Source organism: Ambystoma mexicanum, chromosome 9 (genome assembly GCF_040938575.1).
Source record: "Ambystoma mexicanum isolate Mex_15411 chromosome 9, UKY_AmexF1_1, whole genome shotgun sequence".
Taxonomy (NCBI): Eukaryota; Metazoa; Chordata; class Amphibia; order Caudata; family Ambystomatidae; genus Ambystoma; species Ambystoma mexicanum.
This window is the reverse complement of record NC_090931.1, coordinates 1,481,932,906-1,481,955,253: the sequence shown is the minus strand read 5'-3', so window position 1 is coordinate 1,481,955,253 and position 22,348 is coordinate 1,481,932,906. Positions and strand designations below refer to the sequence as shown.

The following is a 22,348-nucleotide window of genomic DNA, read 5'->3' as shown; positions in this document are numbered from 1 at the left end:
TGGAACCAACCGACCTCAGGTTAATCAAGCCCTTACATGCGGTTCTAAGTCACTGTCCATCATAACAAATCTCAACAAAAGAAATCCTTTCATGGGTCTTTGGCCATGATTTTGTCCAAAAATACACTAAATACACTGTTAAAAATCCAACCCTAAAAGTACTGACCAATCATCAACCTCTCCCAAACAGCATATAACCTAGAGAGATAGATTTCCAGTCCTTGTGGACTCTCATCGCTGCCCCTATGCCAATAGATCTGGATTCCATTCATTGCACAGCCCTGAGACCGGGCGTATTTTGGTATGGCATGGCCATCAGCATGCTGGCCGCGAGAACCCTGGCAGTGTGCTTGTCCATGAGCACCTTGGCAATCTACTGTTCCATGAATGCCCACTGGAGCTTTGTTAGCACCGACCAGACTATCTTCCTAGAGATGTTGGCCTTGGTGTGCCACGTTTATCTGTTTGCTCCCAGGCGGCTACAGTCGTTTCTAGCCAATAGGCAGCAACGTAGTAAACGTGGTCTTGCTCACTGCAATGCAGCTACCTTGTACCTCCCCATCCCTTTTCTTTCATGCTATAGGTATGTGCTACCCCTTCATGCTCCTTAAATCAGGATTTGTCGCGTTGATACATTTCCAAAACCTATGTGCACCTGAGTATTCAGAAAGTGTACGTACAACACACATGGCTCACAAGGGTAACACAGAAGTGTGACTAATGTAGTTATACCACCATGTAGTCAAAACGCCTTTGGAAAATGTGTCTGTGAAAAGTATGCATGGAAAAGACTGGACTGTGTGAACGCTGCACATGGGAAACACTATAGTGTGTTAAAAATGTGTGTGAGAAATATCTAATTTTGTAAATAACGCTGAATGTCGAATTTCTCACTATGCAAAAACATGCACGATCAGAGGTTCTTCAGCTGTTTTATTAGTCCGATCCAGTAGTGAGAGCTAACTTTTCCCCACCAGGTCATGGTAATGAATGTGTTAATTTCCTCCAGCATGGACTATAACCACAGATCCACCTTGGACTGCAATGTACTTTGATTTAACTGTTACAATGAGTCTGAAATGTGGAGGTAAGAACCGTGCTCGACCTGAGCGAGTTTGAACACACCACTGGCTTATTATCTTTACAATGGCTCCCAGTAAGAAACTGTATTATCTCAAAATATATGTGCCTGGTTCTCAAATCCAGATGCAACTCCTTTATCACTAAAATTGCAACGCAATGCCCCAAACACAAAATAGCTCTTAAAATCTTACGTCAACAGGACCATTTTTATGTTTTATTTTTCATTTGTTACAGTGCACAAAACCCTCGAGTATCCCGGCACTAGTTACATTTGGATACTCGGTTACTTGTTACATTCATAAGAAGGTACAATGGAGCAATGTTACATGACAGACCATTATTGGTCCATCTTATAGAAGAGAGAAACTGGGAGGCTGGTCTTTCTCGTTACTGGACGCGAGACAGTGGGATTCTTTCCCTCTGCTATTATGCAAAGAGAACGACTTGCTTGCCTTTATGAAACAACTTGAGGCCCATTTATTTAATCTCCCGTGATCGGCAAGCGGTCCTTTTTTACCTTTTGCCTGGGCTCTCCCCTTTAACATGCCCTTCTCCTCTTCAGAAGCACCTCAACGACATCAGGCGGTAGCTGCACATTACACAACCCCAAAACAAAAAAATAAAACTCAGAGGCGCACAGGTGCCAGATTACATAAACTTTGCCCAATGGCAAGTGTACATGTATATGGTTTTAGCACTAGGAGAATAATTGCACCAGTGCAAACAGAAAATCAAGGGAGCATTTATAATTTCCTGGCAGTTTTAGTGGGTAAAAGGTGAGACTGTATCGTTAGAAAGTATCAATAGATTAATACTTTTCATTGTGTCACTCTTTGGTGTATGGTGTGTAGGATTGCTGATGTCATCAAGATGGCCATCATTAAAGTTCATAAAATCTTTACAATCTCTGTTATTACATGTACAGATTTTAATTCTTATGGTCTTATTTGAAAGATATTTTCAGGTCTCAAACATGGTTCCAGAACATTTACTTTCAAGTCTGTAGTGTCTCAAAAATGTCCATTCTATGGTGTCTCAAAAATGTCCACATACAATATGAAACCTGTTTTCTTAATTAAATGTTCCACAGGAAATAGAATTTACCAATATGAAATTGTAGCTATTTTCTACTTTATTTTAACCTGAGAAATATGATTATATATTAGTGCTGAAGACATGACTTTGCACATGTCTGCAACGTAGTTTGCTAAACATGTATTTTATTATTAATACTGTGTGATCTAGCTACATCACAATCATAGCAAAATATAAACATCTTCATAAAAAACATCATCATAACACATATTACATATCATATCATATCAAATCAACAAATACTCCTACGTCCCGTCCCCTTTCATCCATACTTATGGGACATTCCCCCGTCCTGTGGGATGGGACCGGAGCACTTAGTAAAAAGCATCACATTTTTCAAAATGTGTCCTTCTCTTTTTACGTGCAGTACCGCACGTGGCCATAACCCCGCCTTCCTTAGCTCCGCCCAGCGCATCGCCCATCAGTCCTTTTCTCCGCACGTTCGGGACTGGATGCACTTGCATCTTCGGAAGATTTTTTCCTTCCAGTGTCCTTGTCTCCTGCTCTGGTTTAGCGCTCGCGTAGTAGTCCGTCTATGCCGTTTCAGTTAGATTTTCCTAATTGTTCTTCCTGCGAACAACGTTTCGCTAGGGCGGATCCCCATCCTCTTTGTTTAGAGTGTTTGGTCTGGATCACCGGTGGGACTCATGCTTCTACTGCGATTCCCTTTTGGTCCGTGCTCTTCAACGTCGTCTGGGACGGTGGGAGGAGGTGTTCCAGCGTGTTCCTCCTCCGCATTTTCAGAGTTTCATCGACGAGAAGAAGAGACGCCCTGTCAGTTCTTTAGTTTTTAGGGAACCCTGACCGGAGGACTCTGTCCTGGGGTCTTCTCGATCCGGGAGGGGCTTTAAAAGCTCTGTCACCGGGGGTCTCCCTGAGGTGCCTTCTAGGCCTAAGAAAATTACCAGAGTTTTCTCCGAGGGTCTCCGTAAGGGGCCTACTCACACCGGATTGCAATCCGAGGCCCCTTCTGTGGGGGCTATTCAACGGCCCAGTTCTACTGAGACGGTGGGTACCGGAGCTTGCTTCCAGGTCTCCTTATCTGGGGCTTCCCATACAGACACCGGGGAGCGCCCGAGGCCTACATTGAGGTTTTCTGTACCGAACCAAGGTTCAAGGCCCCTTGTGAGGGAGCTGTTACCGGACTCGTGTCCGAGGTTCCTCTATCTGAGGCTAAGGTGACCGACAGAACTGAGAGGCCTGTTAAGGTCTTGTCGGTGAGGTGGGTTCCTCATCGGTCCCGCTCTAGTGGGGATACTGGTTCTGTTGAGGGGGCACAGAGTGAGGTCGCTGACCGTAATTCCTCTGTTACCAGCGTTGCCGAGGTTCCTCTTTCAGAGGCTAATTTGGCTGTTAGTATGTCTCAGAAACATCCTAGGCCACACAGTACCGGCTCTGCCGAGGTTCCTTGTGTCCAGTCTAAAGTCAAGACCCCTGACCTGTCTGTGGAGACCCCTGCCTCACTCACACATGTGACGCAGTTCTCTTCAGGCGTTGACAAAATGGTGCCCGTTCCCGCACGAACTGCAATGGCCATTTTGGACTCTTCCCTTACACCTACGCCATCGGCGTTGGGTGCTGGGAGCATTTTTTCAGGTGAACAGCGTTTTCATGGTACACCGTTTTGTCCAGTTTATGACTGGAACGCTCGGATGCCATTACAGCACTCGGTCTCGCTCCCTGTGGCATCTGCGCCATTAATCTACGCCAACCCGGCTGGTGAGGGCCCCTCCTGGCAACCCTCTCCTTTGCGGCCCTGGAACCATTCCGCTCATGAGAGGCTTCCTCCTGCCACAGTGTCTAAGCCTTCGGCAGAGGATGCCTTCTTCGAAAAAGTCAGAAGCTAATGCATTCCGACCCCATGAAGGAATATTTCAGAGGTCTTTTTAAGGAAACTGCCCTCCAGGTTCCGGTTCCGTTCCAACGGTTCCCGTCACAGCACCGGTTGTTCCGCCAACTATTCCACCTCTACCAGTTGGCCCATCTCCAGCCCTTCTGCCTCCACCACCCTTGTTTCCAATTGACAAGTCTTCGGCGGAGCCAGATGTGACGCAGGTCGATCCGGACGCATTGAATGACACGCAAGGGGATCAGGATGGGGATGACCAGCCCCGCTCTGTTAGGGCTTTCCATGACCGGGTACTGGACATGACTCTTCTGGATGTTCCAGTACCTGAGGCATCCCCCCCGATGACTCTTCTGGATGTTCCAGTAGCTGAGGCATCCCCTCCGCAGGAAGGGGTGCTTTCGGGGGCGTTCACCTTGTCTCCTCAGGAGCGCGCCGGCTTGTTCTTTCAGAAGGGCGTTTTGGCCGAGGTCCACAAAGTCTGGGATAAGCAACACTCTGGACTGCATGTTAACAAAAAGATTGACGCTCGTTATAGGCTTCATACTTAGGAGGAGGTAGCCTTAGCGTCTTGCCCGCTTCCTTCCTCCACAGTGGTGGCGGCTGCTACACTTCAATCCAGACCGGCTCCAGCATCATCTACAGCGCCGGCTCAGGTTCTGGCCAAAGAGGACAAGCTGCTGGACTCTTTGGGAAGGAAGATCTTTGCTAATTCGGCTCTGCAGTTGCGCCAGGCGAATGCAGAGCTCATTTTAGCTGAGGCAAATATGAAAATGTGGAAAGGTCTGTCGGAATTTGAGGAATTAATTCCTGCGGACAAGCTGGATGTTTTTAAGGTGGGCTTGTCAAATGCCAGAGTCCTGCCCCAGGATATGCTTGAGGCTGCAGCGTACTATGTCGACACCTCGACTCGGGCCTCATGCTTGGCGTGGACACGTCTCGTCAGGCTTGGCTTTACGCCACAAAGTTTTCCAAGAAGGTGCAGATAAAGTTTTGGACATGAGGGCAAAGAACTGTTCCATTCCTCAATGGACGAAGAGCTGACTAAAACAAAGGACAGCACTCAGACGGCCAAGTCTTTGTCCGTTCTGGTAAAGCCACCTTTTAGGGCTCAGAGAACACCTTCGCAGCCTCAGTCTTCCTCTGGTTTTCGGGGGTTTCTAGATCGGAAAACACAGTCGATCCTCCAGCTGGAAATTCCCACCGGCGTCAGCAGCAAGGCAATTTTTTCTCTCAGTACTCGGCCTCCTCCTCAGGATCTGGGGGTCCTGCCTCTGAGAGACCCGCTAAATGAGTTTTTGGCCCTCACACGAGATCCCAGTGGGAGGGAGCATTGCGTCTCACTGGGAGGCGTGGCAGACCATGACCGAGGACCGGTGGGTCTTGTCAGTAGCTCGGGCGGGCTTCCGCTTCCCCCTACCCCAACCTTCAATCTTCTTTTCCAGCAGTCAGGGACGCCCTCCCTCAAAGCCGAAGTCCAGAAGCTTCTGGATCACGAGGCGGTGGAACCCGTTCCCCTAGGGGAGCGAGGGGAGGGGTTCTACTCCCGTCTGTTCACGGTGCCCAAACCCAACCAGGCTGGCCTGTGCACCATCCTAGACCTTTCCCAGTTCAACCTTTCTCTTCCCCAAGAGAAATTCAAGATGATCACCCCCAGCCAGATAAAGTCCTCTCTTCAGAAGGGCGATTGGCTCAGCGTGGTGGACCTTCAGGATGCTTATATGCATATCCTCATTTGGAGCCCGCATCGGAAATACCTACAGTTTTCCATGCGGGAGGAGCATTTCCAGTTTCGTGTGCTCCCTTTTGGTCTCAGCTCGGCACTGAGTGTCTTTACGAATATGATGTCGGTCATCACAGCTTATCTTCAGCTTCAGGGTATCCATGTGTATCCGTATCTGGACAACTGGCTGTTGCGCAGTCCCTGTCCACTGAAAGCCTCGAGCAACCTTCAGTCTCTCCTCCAGCTCCTCTTCCACCTTGGGCTGTCGGTGAACTGGCAGAAATCCTCCATGACAGTCTCTCACGACTTCATTCCTGGGTTTTTGTTGGAACACGATCGATTGCAAGGTATACCTCACTGGGGACAGAATGGCAGATCTGTTCGCCAGGTGTCAGGTGTTTATGCAGTCAGAGAGCATGTCGGCCTGGTGGTTGGAGAGACTTCTGGGTCTCACGGCTTCGTGCATGCTTGCTCTTCCTCTTGCTCGTCTTAAGATGAGGCGGACGCAGATGGCTCTTCGGAGCTCATGGCTTCAGGCAGTGGATCCAGATTCCAAAATGATACTGGTTCCATCGTTCATGAGGACGGACCTCTGGTGGTGGTTGTCTCTCTGCAATCTGTCGGTGGGTGCTCCCTTCCAGGACCCTTGCCCGCTATTGACTGTCACAACAGACTCCTCCCTTCTGGGTTGGTGGGGTGATGCTGGATCATCTTCACGTTTCAGATCTCTGGTCGCCACAGGACAGACAGCTTCATATAAATTATCTGGCGCTTCTGGCTATATTCCTGGCGCTGAAAGCGTTCAAACCAGGTATTGTCAACAAGGTGGTCCGTGTCCGCACGGACAATGTGGTGTCCATGTTCTATATCAACGAGCAGGGGGGTACCAGGTCTCTTCCTCTTGTGGATCTTGCCATTCAGATCTGGGAATGGGCCATTCGGCATTATATCTGGCTGTTAGCGGTTCACATTCCGGGCCAGCTGAAAGTCACTGTGGATGCTCTCAGCCGACGGGTAATTGTCAGCTACGAGTGGGAACTGAACACAGAGATCCTCGCTGACATTTTTCACTGTTGGGGCACTCCAGAAGTGGACCACTTTGCGACATCTATAAACAAGAAGCTTCCCCTGTATGCCTCCAGGAACGGGCTTGGAGCCTCCTCACTCGGGGATGCTCTCGAAATCCCATGGCACAATATGAAGGCCTATGCTTTTCCGCCTCTTCCTCTGATCCATCGGGTGCTTTGAAACATGAGGAACACAGTGAATTGCTGCCTGCTGTTCATAGCCCCTTGGTGGGCAGCCAGGTTTTGGTTTTCGGAGCTTCAGCATCTATCAGTGTGCCCGCCACTCAAGCTTCCACTGGTTCTCGACCTGCTTCACCAGAGCGATCAACAACTGTGGCACCCCTCCCCACAATCGTTCAGCTTGGCGGCTTGGTGCCTGAGTTCAGATTTGTACAGCGTTTCAACGTGTCTGCGGATAACATGCGCATTATTCAAGCGGCCAGGAAGCCTTCAACAAGATCTCAGTATAAAAGTAAATGGCTACGCTTCTGTCACTGGTGTTTGGCCTGGCAGCTAGGCCCCAGGGAGGCTACTATCGACATGATCCTGGCTTTTGTCTCACATTTGGCAGAGTCTTGCATCCATGTCTTGTCCTGCAGGACATATTTATCGGCAGTTGCCGCTTATTTGTCCATTGACCAGTGTTCCTGTTCACTGTCTAATCCAGTCATTAAAAGACACTTTGCTGGCCTGATGCATTTTTATCCTCCTGTTCGCAACCTGCATCCAAGGTGGATTTTGAATGTGGTCCTTACGGCCTTGTGTCATAAGCCTTTTGAGCCCATGGCTACTGTCGATTTTAAGTAGCTTTCCTGGAAAGTGTCCTTTTTGATTGCTGTGACTTCGGCAAGGCGTGTAAGTGAGCTTCAGGCCTTGTCGGTTGAGCATCCATTCCTTACTTTTCATAAAGATATGGTTGTCCTGCGAACGAACCCCGCCTATCTTCCTTAAGTGGTCTCTGATTTTCACCTGAATCAGTCGATTTCCTTGCCTGTGTTCTTCCCAGACCTGGCCTCAGAGGCAGAAAGGGTTCTGCACTGCCTGTACGTTAGAAGAGCCCTTAAGTTCTATCTGGATGGAACATCTGAGCTCAGGAACTCCTCGCAACTTTTTGTGACCTTCGGAAATCCGCAAGGGAAGCCGGCCTCGAAAGCGACCATCTCTCAGTGGATCGCTGCCTGTATTTCTGAGGCGTATACCATTCAGGGTCTTTGGGCCCCAAAGGGAATTCCTGCTCATCTTGTGCGGGGCAAGGCAGCTGCCGTTGCCTTCCAAATATGTTCCCTGGGAGACCATCACGAAAGCGGCTGTGTGGGCCTCCCCATCGGCTTTTTGTAAGCATTTCTGTCTGGACTTGAACTCCAGGGCTGTTGCTCAGTTCAGTCAAGATGTGCTTAAGAACCTGTTTCAGTAAGGAGTTTCCATCCACTCGTAATTCCTGTGAGGAGTGCTTGGGAATCTCCCATAAGTATGGAGGAAAGGGGACGGGACGTAGGAGTATAATAAAGTTACTCACCGCAGTGACCACCTTACTCCTAGTCCATAGTCCCCTTTCCTCCATACGCCCACCCGCTGTTCCCTCTAAAAAGGTTCCTCTGTTATTGCTTAAAGGTCATAGACCTGGCGATAGAAAAGGACTGATGGGCGATGCGCTGGGCGGAATTAACCCTTTAAGTGCCATGGGTATTCCCCCCCCCCCCGCCCCTCCAGTGCCAAGGCCTTTTTGGTGATTTCGGTATGTGGCCATTCAATGGCTTGTAACTTTTTTGTTACATGAGCCAAATTTGTCTCCTTTTTTTCCCACATGTAGGCGGTCGTAACGCCACCCAGAAATCCTAGGTTGCTGTAGGGGGTGAGAGAAAATAAGCAAAAAGGGTGAAAATCTTGGGTTATTTCAAAAAATGCCAATAAAATGATGTACAAAGAAGCCTGTGGTTTTTTCCTTGTAAGAGCTAGGAACAAATGGTTTGCTGTGCTGAATTCCCTAATTCCCTGGCTTTCAAGAACAGGTTGAGTAGAAACGAAAAAACATTATTTTGATGTGGTTATCAACCGTTTTGTGAGAAGTAGGCGATTTTGGCCATTTTGGCAAATTGGACATGCATGGACGGAATGGAAGAAAAGGGTAGGAAAGCCGAATTGGAGGACAGAAAGGCATATATTTCTGAAAAGTCGACAAAATTCCAAGTTCAGAAAGGGGTTATTTTCGTAGATCGGGCAACAACGTGGTAGGGGAAAATGCTGTAAATTGGGGGGAAAAGCGGGAAAATGACTGAAAAAAAAGGTATGTGTTGGATATGGTTGGCTTGGTACGGCAATGGCTTCTATGAATTTTGAGAAAAGCAATGCTCCGCTACATTCCCCCGACCTTTGCGGTTAGGAAAGCGCACATTTTTTGTAGTGTTTTACAAAACAAGCAATACCACAAGCCAAACACTGAGCCATGGTACACAGGAGTTTTATGCTTATGTCCTGAACAGACACACTTAGCATGTGTAAATCAGGAAAACCAATGTGATGTGGAACCTCTTTTCAAGGGTAGGTGACTTGTGCAGGTTACAAAAGTGTATGGTGCCTAAAGCAGCGACTAAATGTAGGGCACATTTGGGAAATTAAAGGGTTGTGTGACAAAGGGCACCAGCAAATGGGTCAAAACGTTATGAAAACCACTGATGACAAACAAAACACAACACATGGCCTACCGTCCCGCGTTCCCACAGGTGTCCCGATGAAAACGGTACCTCACATGTGTGGGTGCACCTACCTGGGTGCCAAGGGGAAAGCCTAAAACACAAGTAACCCCAAGTCTGTTTTCACACCTGAATTTCACACTCTCTGCAGACGGGCACACCATATAGATATGGACCTCAGGTGTCCAAGCCACCAAGGAAAACAGGGAACCCCATGCATTTCCGAAAAGAGGACACCCGTGGGAATCCGCAGAGGGAGGATTTGCGCAAATCGGCCCAGAATTTATTACCCAGACACCCCCGCAAAGTCTGAAATGTGGGAAAAAAACGCATTTTCCGTACATTTCTCTCGGCTCACCCATCGAAACACGCCGCCAACAACACATGGCCTACTGTCCCGCGTTCCCACAGGTGTCCCGATGAAAACGTTACCTCACATGTGTGGGTGCACCTACAGGGGGCGCAAAAGGAAAAGGGTAACCCACTGGTAACCCCAAGCCTTTCGGCAGAGCCCATTTTGTTCATGTGGGCAACCTACAGATTTGGGCCTAGGGTGTGGAAGCCAGCAAGGAAAACAGGGAACCCCATGCATTTCACAAAAAAGGACACCTGTGGGAATCCACAGAGGTCTGCCATGTGCAAATTGCCCCAGTTTTTATTAGCCACAATCCCCGACAAAGTGTGATATTTGGTGGGGAAAAAACACAATGTTCACTTTGTCTGGGGTTCTGGGTAATAAATTCTGGGCCGCTTCGCGCAAGTCAGACCTCTGTGGATTCCCACGGGTGTCCTCTTTTGGGAAATGCATGGGGTTCTCTGTTTTCCTTGCTGGCTTCCACACCCTAGGCCCAGATCTGTAGAGAAGGTCTGACATCTGTTGTTGGCGACGTGTTTCGGTGAGTGTCACAGGGAAATGTCTCTGAAATTGGCTGGAAATGAAGACCATTCTCAGACATTTCGCTCTGGCCACCCACTGAAACACACTGCCAACAACAAATGGCCTACCACCACTGGGAATCCACAGATGTCTGACTTATGCAAATCGGGCCAGAATGTATTATCCCACTGGGGGGCCTGTCCCACAATTTTTGGGGGCCCTCTCCCCTCACTCCCCAAATGGGTGGTGGGGGCACCTCATGCAGGCCTCCCTGGGCCTCCTACAAACGGCTGCGCCCTCTGCGCCAAGGCAAGTTTGGTAAACAAAGAAAATAATTCAACATGGCAGCCTGCCCTTTAGCCGGGGCTGAGGGGCACCCTACACCGCTGGGGAATTTTCTAATGTGAAGGGGGGTGCACCTCTCCACCCCCACCCCAATTGGAGGGGCGGCGCATCTCATGTAGCCCTCCCCGGGGGCAGATAAGGGGGAGGGCTGTCCTGCACGCCTCCCTGGGCTCAGGCGTCCCTTCCTAGGAGCAGATATCTGGTCCCAGGGAGGGCTGCATGACATGGCACCCACACTATTGCGGGTGGGGGGAGGGGGCCAACGCCCCATCCCATTAGAAAATTCCCCCACCCTTTGGGGTGCCCTACAGCCCCCCCTAAAAAGCGTTCCACCATTTTCACTTTTTTCCTTTGGTAACCCAACTCCCCTTGGTGCAGAGAGGCACATTGATGTGCCAATCTGGCCCCGGGGTGCCCAAACCTTACTGCCCCACCCACTGGGGGGCCTGTCCCACCATTTCTGGGGGCCCTCTCCCCCCCACCCCAAATGGGTGGCAGGGGCACCTCATGCAGGCCTCCCTGGGCCTCCTACAAACAGCTGTGTGAGGTTCACCCCCCTCCATTTGTGGTGGGGGGGAGAGGGCCCCCATAAATTGTGGGACAGGCCCCCCAGTGGGTGGGGCAGTAAGGTTTGGGCACCCCGGTGCCAGATTGGCACACCAATGTGCCCCTCTGCGCCAAGGCAGTTTTTGTAAACAAATGGCAGGCTGCCTTTTAGCTGGGACTAAGGGGCCCCCTACCCCGCTGGGGAATTTTCTAATGTGAAGGGCGGTGCACCTCTCCACCCCCACCCCAATTGGAGGGGCGGCGCATCTCATGTAGCCCTCCTCAGGGGCAGATAAGGGGGGGTGTCCTGCTCTCCTCCCTGGGCTCAGGCGTCCCTTCCTAGGAGCAGATATCTGGTCCCAGGGAGGACTGCATGACATGGCACCCACTCCATTGCGGGTGGGGGAAATGGGGTCACCAACCCGTCCCATTAGAACATTCCCCGCCCCTTTGGGGTGCCCCACAGCCCCCCCTAAACTGCGTTCCACCATTTTCCATTTTTTTCTTTGTTTACGAAACTTGCCTTGGCGCAGAGGGGCACATTGGTGTGCCAATCTGGCCCCAGGATGCCCAACCCTTACTGCCGCACCCATTGGGGGGCCTGTCCCACAAATTATGGGGGCCCTCTCCCCCCTCACCACCGGACATTCCACACAAGCCGGAGAGGTTGCGCCACCTCCTTCTACAAGAAGTACAGGCATTGCTAGCGAGAGGGGGGGTGGAGAAGGTGCCAAAGGACGAACAGGAGTCTACTCCTGCTACTTCCTGCTAAGAAAAAAGGCACTGCACAATAAGTCAGGAGGTTGGAGACCAATATTAGATCTAAGGATGCTCACCAAATTCCTAAAAGTACAAATGTTCTGTATGGTGATGCTGCAGCAGGTCCTGTCCCAGCTGCAACAAGTAGACTTCCGGCGTCCCTCGGTCTCGAGAATGCTTATTTTCACATCCCTTGCGCTACCTGCGCTTCGTAGTGGCAGGAGTGCACTACAAATTCAAGGCCCCTCCTGTCCACTGGTGTAAGACAGCACAGAGTCCACCATCCAGTGTCTGCAACTGCTTGCATTCTCCATCAATTCCCCAAATTCGTGCATAGTGCAATTGTAGAGACTGGAGAGGGGTATCTGTACTTCTGCCCTCTATATGGTAGGGTAAAAGCACAGAACACGCCAGCCAAGGCTCTCAATTTAGTAGCAACGGACGAGCAGCCAGGCTTAAGCTTTCAGGAGGTAATGCAGTCTGGTTCTTAAGTACAGTGAATCCAAAGCACTAATAACACTTTTTTTCTCGGAAATACTTGTTCAAAGAATGCCAAATATATGAACTTTATAGGGTACCACACAATACTTACATTCAGTAATAGATGCTCTAACTGCAGACAGTTTTAAATAGGCATGCAAATTCTTACGTGAGGTGTTTCAGCATAGAATAGGGAAGAGAGTAAGGTTAGTTATGAACAGTGGCAGAATACTTTCTTTAGACTAGATATACAATTCTGTGTGAAGATCCCCCCCAACTGGGCATCCTGTAATGGAAAAGTTAGGGAGTAGCTTATCTTGTCTTTTACAGCCCAGTCCAATAATGTTGAATAACCTTCTGCTTTCTTTAAAAGGTTCTACCACCCCTAAGTACTTGAGAGGCCACAGGTCAATACCAAACCCTCTATTCAGGATATTGTTAAACTAACTGTGAACGAACAGGTTACCCCCCGTCCTTCTGACACAACCGAACACAACCCTCACCAGTTGGAACAGGACAACAGTAGTGAGGAATATACACCATTCACATGCCTATCTCAGAAGGAAGTAGATCATAATATGATATGATATGATAGGTTATTTATAACACGCTTAATACCCGGAGATTTCTAAGCGCAGACCCAGGGATCGAACCTGTGTTGGTCCATGTCGTCTTGCTTCCAAGGCGAGCACGGTGCCCCTGAGCTATCCTCTCAAGACCGGCACCTTGTCAGAGAACCCTGAAGAAAATATGAGGACATTGAACAAACACGCATGCAATATCCACGATCTGATTTTAGATAGAGACATGAACATAATGTGTCTTACTGAAACCTGGATATTGGATTCCAACTGTCCCATGATTGAAATGGCCATCCCAGAAGGATACTCCATCTTCTGCAGAAATAGGGAACACAGGCACGGTGGAGGAGTGGTGTTTATCACCAAGAACCAGTATAACTTCTTTCAAACCTCCTGCTCTTGTCAGGGCTGTGAAATTCTGCACATATAAATGACCCCGACCAATCAAAGATGCATTAACTTTATTTTGATCTACCAGCCACCATCAGTGATGCCAGGCTTGAACAAGGAGATAGCTCACCTGCTGAGCAGTTTCAATGGACCAAATTGTTCCACCCTTCTTAGGAGACCTGAACCGTTGGAGGGGCAATCCCTAGGACAAAGAAGCTTTGGAATTGGAAAGACTACTTAACAACCTTAACTATGTAGTCCTTAACAATGATCCCACTACTGATAATAATAATGTACTTAATGGGTGGTGTCTCAGAACCTTGTGACCACTATCGATAATACTCTGCCCTGTATATGGTCTGACCATTACCGCATTGACTTTCACATCCAGCCACAGGGCACTATTCCTAAAACCCCTAATAACCACCAAAAAGGTTCTAAGTAGGAACTTTAATAAGGTCTTCCCCGACATTGCAACCAGTTTACATAGCCTCATGGCCCAGACAACCGAAAATGGGAATGGGAATTCTTGGTGTTCACGTTTACATCCACCTTTCGGGAATTGGTGGACAAAACAGCCCCAATTCGGTCGAAACTAGTCTGGATCAATCCTGGGCATCAAAAATGGTTCACACCATCACTTAGAACCTAAAAGAAAGAATGAAGGAAGCTGGAGGACTTGTGGTTAAAATGCCCCTCTGCTGAAAATAAGAACAAATGGAAAACGCGTGAAAAACGTTATGAATTAAACATCAAACTTCTACAATGACCAAATTAGTAAAGCACCTAACTCCACCGGGAAACTTTTCAAGATTCTTAAATCACTTGAGAAGCCGAAAGCCTTCTCCACTACAGTCAAGCCTACATCTGCGGATTGTGTGGAAGTACAAGTCACTTTCGAAGTCAAAACCACTAAAGCCAGGGATAAAATTCATGAAACCTTAGTCCGTTCCCAATTGACTCCAGGACCTCCGACTGATAATGTCAAGATCCCTGATCTGGGAAAAGTTATCTTTTCACTGATCACGACCACAGACATGAGAACCCTGCTGTCCACCATGCAACCCACTTCTTGTGATAAAAATATCCTTTCCCATAGGATTATTCAGGAACATTAAGGGTTGTTCATTCCATTCTTCACGCAGTGGTGGTCTTTCAGAGACAATTTCCTACCTGAATCAATTAAAGTTGTCACGGTAACTCCCCTGTCAAGAAAACCTGCTCTAGATCCAAAAGATCGAAGCAACTTTAGACCGATAACTTACTGCAATTATTTGTAAAAAAAAATCTCGATAAGTGCGCTACGGGCCAATTCCAATGCGTTGTGGAAGCGTAGACCATCCTACACAAACAACAGTCAGGATTCAGGCCAGGACACAGTACTGAGACGGCTCTCATTGATTTGCAGACTCACATGTTGAAAATCATGGATCTGGGGAAGGCTGGGGTACTGGTCTTGCTCGACCTGTCCACAGAATTCGACCTGCTGGATCATGACCAACTCCTATGGTCACTCGAACATGCAGGTAACTGCTCCAACGTGGTGGTCAAAAGGATTCACTCTTCTTTCCAATCGAAGGTCCGAAATTCATTGCAGTGATGCCTTCTCCCCACTGGCCCCATTATATGAGTTGTGTGCGCCTGTGCTCTTTAACATATACCTTCAACCACTGTGCTCTCTACTCGAAGATACTGGTGTATTCTTTACGAACTATGCCAAAGATACTCAGCTGGACCTAGAGGTGAGCAGCGATTACGCTCAGGACTCCATCAACCTATCGTGTGCCTAGAATGACCAGGAATTGGATGTGCCTAAATGGCAGTAAAACCAAACTACTCATTTTTGGATCCTGGCAGGCTTGTGCAAAGCTGAGTGTTTGCTGGGGCTATTACACACGTTATTCAATGCAACATGGAGGGGGGGCTATGTCCCAAGCTCAATGGAAGAGGCAAGGATCTCAGTGATTGTCAAGGAGGGCATAGACCCAACCCAATGTGCATCATATCGCCCCATAGCAGTACTAAACACTGACAGAAAAATGTATGCTAAAATTCTCACGGGCAGGCTGGATCTGGTCCTGCCCACCTCACCCCCACGGGTGTTGACAGATCAATCGTTTTTTTTTTTGTGGCAGGAGTTAATCGGCAGACAACACCCTCCAGGTCATGAATCTCATTGATATTGCACATAAAACAAATACCCCTTTCATGTTGGTAGGTCTAGACATCAAAAAGTCATTTGACTGGGTGGAGTGGGGCTACCTGTGGGCGGTGCTGCATAAATTTGATCTGGACAAACAATTTGCATCAAGTGTATTCACTTTGTATAATGTCCCAACAGGAAAGGTGGCAGTTAATGGACAGCTCTCACAGGACTTTCGGGTCTGCAGGGGGACCCGGCAGAGTTGCCCGCTTTCTTCCTTACATTTTACACTATCGGTGGAACCGCTAGCGGAGCAAGTAGGGGGCAAAAAGGAAGTTCAGGGGATCAGATATGGAGGGACCGAGCACAAAATAGTGCTGTACGCAGATGATATTCTCTTAGCCCTATCTAAACCGAAGGACTCGCTCCATCAGATACTTGAGCTCCTTGAAAAGTATAGAGCCGTGTCCGAGTTTAAAATAAACCTTGATAAATGTGAGGCGCTGAATATATCCCTGGAAGATGCTGCGCTACGAGGCATGATTGGGATTTCCATGTTCAAGTGGGTGGAGAGGACCATTCAGTATCTAGGCATATCTCTTACGGCGTGAGCAAGTGGCCTGTACAAAGCAAACTATCCGCGGACCATCAGCGCTCAAGAACAACCTGTTAAAATGGAGCTCGCAAGAGCTAGCACTGGTGGGCAGAATAGCGGTTATTAAAATGACTATCCAGCCAAAGGTCTTGTACTTATTTCAGACACTTCCCGTAGTGGTTCGCAGGAAGATATTAGAAAACCTCCAAATAGATGTAGTTACATTCGTATGGAATAACCATCCCGCAGGATGGCAGTCGCTACACTTTGTAGGCCAAGATTGGAGGGAGGGTTAACTCTCTCGAATCTCGGAAAATATTTTCAGGGAATTCAGCTGTGGGTCCTGCAAGACTGGGTAGATCCACATTTCACTAAACCGTGGAAACAGGTTGAGGAACACGTAGCAGGCAGGCCCCTACGATACATGTTGTGGATCCCATGCTGGGATCACCCTATCTTCTGGTATGAACTGCCATCTACGTCCACAACATTTAAAATTTGGGAGGCAGTTGCGAGGTGGTTAGAACTCACATTGTTCCCAGGCCCGGCTACCCCACTTCAGTACAACAGTAGTTTCACGTCAGCATATGGTAACAACACATTCCGGAACTGGCAGGTGGGAGGCTGCGAATACATTGAACGTATGTTTGAGGGAGACAAAATTAGGACTTTCCAGTGCAAAGACACCTTTAGGGTTTCAGAGGGAGAATGTTTCACATATATGAAAATACGTCATTGGGTCCTACACTGAGGCAATAAAAGTGGAGGTACAAGATGATCTTTACCCCAGGAGGGTCAGCTGGCTTCATATCACAGCTGTATCGCTGCCTCAATTTACGGGCTCTAGCCAAGCTTCCCTCCTATGCTAAAGGGGGCATAAAGGCCTAGATTTGGAGTTAGAGCAAAGATAATGTGCTGCGATATGGCAGGGAGCCACAAAAAGGAGAGTTAGTGCACAGTAGGCCGAGCAGAACTATAAATGCTACTGAGGTGATATATCTGCCCGGTGAGAGGTTCGCACATAGGTTTCAGTGAATCGGGACTGTGTTGGCGAGGTTGCGCAGCTGCATGTACTTACATACATGTTTGGTGGAATTGTCCCAAGCTGAGACCATACTCGGAATTGGTGGCAGACACTTTAAATCAGATAACGAGCCGCCCGCTGCAATGTACTGCAGAACTTTGCTTACTGGGCTGGTGGTCCCTGCACCAAACCAAGAATACAAGCAGCCAAAGACAGTTGCTGCGTCTGCTCAGGTTGATGCTACTGGTGTCCAGAAACGCCATCGCAGCTCTGTGGAAGTCCACACAAATTCCTACATTAGATTATTGGGTAAGAGGCATGTGGAGACTGCTTACTTATACCCTGCACAATACAACTCCTTCATTCTTCACCAAGTGGGGTGTCTTTCTACGCTACCATGTTCTTTCATCGCCTGCAATTACAACGCGAGGCATTAGAACGTGTACATTCTAATGAAAAGGTTAATCACATTTTTTTTTTTTAATTTATTTATGGGTGGGGGTGTTCCCCCCCCAACTCCCTCCCCCCCATCTTGACCTATTGCCTATCCCCCAACCCCTCATCTGCCCTTTCCCACCCCCGCCCCCTCGTTATAATATACACTTTTAAATGCTTGGCGTTGCAATTGCAGTTGATGAAAGGACGTCGCACCCTTTCTACAATACATCAAGGATGCAAATAAGGACTATACCTGTGCTCCCAGACCTAGAGCAATAGGACTCTTGAATTATGCGTAAGAGGAGCTATCCAATGACGGGCGGCAGGAGATTCATGAACAACTAGTAAATTGTGCTATGGACAGGGGGGTGGGTGGTGGAAGGGTAGCAGGGGGTTGTTCGGGGAGGGTTGAGGGGTGGGAGGAAGGGGGTTGTTGTAAGTTCAAAGTTAACAAGTTAAGCTGCAATGTGAGTTTTGGTAAGATAATATTACCTACTGCACTCTATGAATCTGAGTGATGTGACTCTACCTTTCTTTGTGTTATTTCTTTCGAAACCCTTAATAAAAAAGAATTGAACAAAAAAAGAAATATCACAAATAATAGCAAAATATATCATGATTTGCACATGCAAATATCACAACTATTTGGGCTACATAACGGTGACAAATATGATACAATCAACAAACAGACTTTTTCTTCCACACCAAAGAAGGCCCTGTTCCCTTAGTTCAATTGTGCACACTGAATAAAATACAGCAATAAAAGGTGAATATTTATAACACGCACAAATGGAACAAAGAGTCAGTGTTAAAGATTATCCTACATATGACTGCATATGTGATTTATGCTTTAAGATGACCGTGCAGATGTGTCTAAATTGATATGTCTGGGGCATGATCTGAGTGTGTGATCGTATCTATCTCTACTGACCTCACTCTGGCTGCATTGTGTAGCCCTACCATGATATAGTTTAACTTGGAGCAAACCTTGTGCATGTGTGAGTAGAATGATCAATCGTGCCCCGTGGGATTCAGATGTCTCCAGCTCTCCACCAGCCCGCCTCTTCCAGCCCCCAAAGAAGTGCTTTGCATGGTTGTGTTGCGCCCATATTTGTGCCTCTTGAGATATCCCAATTAGGATCAAAGGTCATTTTGAGGTCTCCTGCCAGCAGTATCTTACCAGATGCGAACCCTACTAATTCTTTTAATAATGCACAACAGAATTAATTTTGGCCCAAGTTTGGCGCGTAAACCGAGGCTATAGTGAGAAGCCCTCCATCAAACCATCCTTCCACGAAGAGAAACCACCCGTTCTTATCTAATTTGGTTCTAGGACATTGCCCCATTGGTTGACACACTAAGCTCGACTGAGATCTGCCAAACTGCTCATCTCCATCAGTACACCCGTGGATATATCCTGTGACTATGGACTGTCCCCCCACCCGCACAACCCCTTACCCCAGTATCCCATCCCAACCACCCAACCTGCATCAAAGGTGAAAACTTGAGGCATTCCACCCCACCCATCTTTTCAAAGCTCCTTGGCGATGGGTACAACAGAGGCCCTCAATTCGATACCGCAGGGAGAGATAAGCTGCTTCATTTGTCGTAGGCCACTTCCTGCATTGTCCTCATCGAGCTTCTAGTGATTGTGTGTTTCGCGGCTGTGTGTTCAGCCTTCCTCCTGAGTCTGGCGGGCCATGAGGGTATCTGCGCTGATGGATCGTGGACCACTGCCCGTCACTCAAGTCACTTTGTCCATTTTCCAGTTGCAGACCTAGTATCTGAGCCTCCTCTTCGGGAGTCGTGCATCTTGTTTCTCTGGAGTTCCAGGTGAATACCAGTCCAAAGGGGAATGTCCACCTGTAGCGAATCCCTTCCTTCTGTAGCTTTACTGTGATCTGCCAAAAAGGCCTGCCTCTTCTGCAAGGGGAGAGCTGCTATGTTCTGGAAGATTAGTAGGAGCAGGCCTTGAAAATGTAAGGCTTCCATCTTTCCTGATGCACAAAGAATCTCCTCCTTCGTAGCGTATGAGTTGAATTTCATCGTATGTCCCTAGGTTGGGCTTTCAGGGTTCTTCTTAGATGGCCCATATGGTGGACATGATCCAGGGTTATCCCTCCAGTGGCTACCTCCCGGACTATGGCTTTATAGACTTGTTGCACCCAGCCGCGATGGTTGGATCCCTCTGCTCCCTCTGGTGCAACTCGTATGCGGAGGTACTCCCATCAATGCCTATTTTCCAGGTCCTCTATGTTTGTCACTAAGAGCGACATATCTTGTTAGGTGCTAGCAAGTTCTCCCTGGAGGTGGAGGACGTCTTGCTGCAGAAATTGTAATGACGTTTCATTGTCCCCCACTTGGGCGTTGAGTTGCTTCGAGTCCTCGACTAGATCAGCTATTGATATTGTGGGCTCCTCAGTATTGGCCTTCATCTCCGCCCTTATGGACTGTGTAAGTTCCATTCTCAGATCTGTTTTAAGGCTCTGAAGGCAGTCTATGAGATCCGCCTTTGAGATCCCTGCAGGGGAAGCCTGTGTTGTTTTCTCCATTCCTTCTTTCCTGCTGTCTGCTCAGAGGTAGCCCACAGGTTGCTCAGGGTTTGATCCTGCGGGACTTGGCACGACAATCTGCATTGTGACATCCGCTGACTTAATACCGTCAATGTGGACACCTTCTTCCTGTAGTATTTGTCGGTCCTGGATCTTCCTGTAGATGCCACTAGAGCACACCAGCATCACAGCTCTCTAGCTGTACTTCACCCGCACAGCCACTCCTAGCTCCTGTCACTGGACAGATGCCTAGGCTACTAATGGCAAGATCCACTGTGCTCTTGCGCAGATCGCACCACCAGGCATCCAGCAATGGCGCGCTGCACTTACGGCCTCTGCAGTTCCGCTGTGCTTCGTTCATCAGTGCCAGATTGCCCACAAATTGTCCTTGGCACGTGCTGCACACCAACCACTCCTCTCCTGTCTTGCTATGCCAGTGACCTATAGATGGGAGACTGTATGCCCCCTGCCTCTCTAAGGCCCACCGCACCGACAACAGCTCACCTCCCCTGTTGGTGTGAGTGCGTGATGCACTGGCAATGGCAGGATTAGTTAAACACACTTTCTGCCTCCGCTGGTCCCGAAAAGCAGTCTTGTGTATGGACTCCCATGTGCTGGAGATCTTAGAAGAGCTCACCACAGCTGCTGAGCTCAGCTAAACAGGGGAAGCACTGCTGCTGCGGCTGTCTGCCGTGGTATTGATGGGGGGAAAGGCAATGGCATTACTTAAAGGGTGACCTTTGAGGCGTGTAGTATCTGAAGGCAGATGTTCGATTTGTTCACTTCTGCTGGGTGCCTCGTTATGCAGAACACACAATTGGCCTCCCCAGCTCAGCCTGTCCATATCTGGTGTAGGTTGCGCTTCACTTCAGCATCATAAGCGCACTGCGCCTGAATAACCAGGCTAAATTGCCCACCTTGGAGCCACAGAGGGACTATCCCACCTCCACACAGCCGTGGTTGACAAAGCTACAGCTCCTCCAAACACCGGCCGATGGGGTCAGGCGGCTCGGCCCACTGCAAGGTACCGCTGCAGTCTAGATCACGAGTGCCCCGATACAGTGGGTGTCCAGGCACTCCAGGAAGGGGCCGCCCCCACCACCACCCAGGCGCCGTGTCTGCACTTGCCTGCCTGTGTTGAAGCCCACGGGAGCTGCGATGACCACCGGATGGTAGAAGGCTCCCCGGATGCTGGCAAAGCTGGCGTCTCGGGACACAGATTCACTCCAGCAGCGTGGTCAGCACAGGCCTATCCGAGTTCTCACGCGGCCTCCTGCAGCGGAGCGGATAGCTTCGGTTCCCGGCAGGATCAACCAGCGGGAGTTGCCATGGGGCTCTCTGCACATAGCACTCATTTAATCAGCAGGTTGGTGGCCACGATGTACACATTTGCGGCTCCTGCTCCCCTGTCGATGACAGAGCGGCCAAATTAGGCGGACATCTTCGGCGCCCGTTAACTCCCCACCCCATTCGTGATATTTATTTATCATATTTTAGGATAGGTAGGTATTTTTCTGTAATGGTTTTGATCTTTGCAGCTGATGATTCATACATGTGCACATCCACCAGTTAAAATTATGGTACATTGCATAGGGCAGCCTTAAGAGATTGAGTGAGCTTTCATGTAACATGGCATTACTTTTGGTGTTCTAGACTTTCAAATTGGAAGACAGTGGTACGATTGGACTTGACTGGTGCCAGCAGAGGCTCTTCCTCTGGCTCCTCTGCATATAGAGACAATGCTACTTTGCTTGACATCGCTGGGGTTCTCTACCAACTATGCCAAATCCTGCTTGACCTCCTTCGCAACACGCTCTGTTCTTAGGAGCTCCACTGGACATGCAGTGTTGCATCGCTACCTCATCGTAGGACAGAGTAATGACATCTGTGAGACAGGCATGGTATCAAGAGAGACGACACAGACAACAGAACTCAAGTTTCAACAAGTTTTATTAAAATGTCAGGATGGTGTAAGGCCTAACTTGCCCAACAACTAAGGTGCGGAATTCTATATCCTAAAGAAAACTAAATTAAGTCTGACTCTGCAAATCCAAATCAAACATTCTGTCTGTGTCCCAAAACCTATGTGTGCCCTCACATCTATAAATAAATAG

At 48.7% G+C, this 22,348-nt stretch overlaps 1 protein-coding gene across 3 annotated transcripts in view; it reads left to right on the top strand.

Annotated features, from left to right (window-relative positions):
* Positions 1-22,348, top strand: part of OBSL1 (obscurin like cytoskeletal adaptor 1) — a 1,294,044-nt gene that overhangs the window by 962,312 nt on the left and 309,384 nt on the right. The gene's annotated exons all lie outside the window — the stretch shown is intronic.